The following is a 2,307-nucleotide window of genomic DNA, read 5'->3' as shown; positions in this document are numbered from 1 at the left end:
TCTTGTGACTAGTTTCTCGTTGTTGCCAAGCTGTTTCAGGTGATCATTCCAATAGGTATCGGGCGATCAGCATGGATCCCAGCCCCTGTTGTTCCACTCGTGGGATCGAACTTCCTTTGCCGGTCCGAGTCCTCGATCGATGATCGGCAACCTTGTCATGCTATCCTTTAGGAACGTTCCACGTGTTTTCCCCTCCTCCCCCTCCGTGAATCGATCAACACGAAATCAAAATGGTAGTATCGAGATCACGGGATCTATTCATAGATATGCACACCGGCGTGGAGGTGGGCTATGGATCGAGAAACGACGAGAAGAACGAACGAGGAAGACCGCAACGGGACCTATAAGCTCGCGCTCGGTTCGTGTCCGGTACTTATAGCTCGGCCGAGCGGGGGGTTGGGTTTTTACACCCTCTCTTTCTGTTTCCATCTCTCTCTCTCTCTTTCTACCGAGCTTCCTGCCTAGCGAATTCGCGACTCGTGGCAACGAGTGCGTTCTGATCGATCGATAGTAAAACGCGCGCCCACGGAAGGGCAGACGTTATTGTTGATTGCGACCGCGGAACTGGGACGTCTCGAGGATCTGAAAACATGTACTTTATTGATCTAGTGCTCGATGTCAAGGGTCGAGGTTTCAGGGCTGAACGAGTTCTCGTGGATGGAAAGTGTATGGATCTATGGACGAAAGACAAAAGTTTTCTGTATTATTAGTGTCTAATTGTGAAAAGAAGTATTTGTTTATGCTCTTTGAGGGGATATATGCAGTCCGTATTATGGATGGATGAAAATGGTTTATAATGTTTCCACTGTATCTGTTTCAGTTGGATTTAATCGACTCGGGATTTGGGATATTGTGTGTATATTAAAGGCGTTTGAGTTACGATTTGTAGTGTTGTAGTTAATGTTAAGTTGTTGCAAAGGAAGGGGAATGATTATCGAGAGGCATAAAAGAGAATAGAATATAATTGTTTTTGTCTACTTGATCGAGGTAAATAGCAATTATTTTCGAATACAAATGATTTTTAAATTGTATTTATAAAATTGTACCAGACAAAATGATTAATAACTAAATTTGTTTAGTTATCTCATTTATGTATAAAAGTGTAGAAAAGCATGGGTTAGTGATTGTAACAAATAATGTACTGGACGACTGAGTGGGGTGCGCGCACGTGGGTGAGAAATATGTGTGAGCGAAGGGTGTTCCTATGCAACAATAAAATAGCCTGCAATAAACAAGCGCCTACTGTACGACATCATACCTAACCTGTATGCAACAACATTATTTCAATTGCTCCTTGTTGATAAGTTGTTACTAAGATATCCGACCTTTGAATATTATAAAACAGATCTGGAGCAATTTTTTGGTGCCATAATATTTGTGTAAAAAGGCCATTTACTATCTATTTTGTAAACAACAAGTTTTTTCTTTTTCTTTTGCGAATATCTCATTAACTATAAACGGTGCTGTGGAAGCAATCTTTTGAGATATAAATCGTTAAGATACGTTAATATTCGGCGCCAACTATTTTCCGGTTGTTTTTCTAGTGATATATTATACTGCTGCCATCTCGTCGACTCCGTGGGAAGCTAAAACGATGGTAATACTGCAGTTGCATACTTGCAGGCGCTTTCAACCGATCTCTGATAACGTCATTATATTCTTCGTTATCAACGAAAGGTGTCTCTACTGATTAGGAAAGTGAATTACTGTTCAATTTGTTTAGTAAGCATCTGCCGATGCAGGCTGTACCTGAAACGTTATCGCGAGGATTTAAGTGTCCTCTGCACCCTAAATGACCGAAGTCGGTGCTTTAAATTCTTTCTGGCTGTTAATGCAAACATAAACGTGAATGTTACCGACTCCTGAAGTTGCTTACAAAAATTTACAATATTTTTTACAAATATTTAACTTGATTTTGTATTTCCTTCAATTTCTTTTATTTTTCAACGTTCATCTAGGACTTTTGTCGTGGACTTCCATTTATCAGCTGTAGCATTCCGGATTCAACTATCGGAAGCGTATACATTGACTGTCAAATAAACAAATTCGACTGTTTAAAGTTCAAATTCTCAAGTTCCGTCTCTTATATTACAAACTTCACCTATTCCACATTCCCCTTCACAAGGCTCGAACTTCTAACACAACTTCCACCATTGAAACCTTAAGCTTCCATCTTTCACACATCCAACAACCAACCCTCCCCGTCTATGACACCTGAAATCTCGAAGTTTCCACTTCCATATCTTTCACACGTGTCAGACGTGCAACGTAGTCCACCTGTTCAAATTCAATCATCCATCCTCTACC

The sequence above is a fragment of the Dufourea novaeangliae genome, unplaced genomic scaffold, assembly GCF_001272555.1.
Source record: "Dufourea novaeangliae isolate 0120121106 unplaced genomic scaffold, ASM127255v1 scaffold221, whole genome shotgun sequence".
Lineage (NCBI taxonomy): Eukaryota > Metazoa > Arthropoda > Insecta > Hymenoptera > Halictidae > Dufourea > Dufourea novaeangliae.
The sequence above is the reverse complement of the archived record's forward strand: the minus strand, read 5'-3'. Positions refer to the sequence as shown.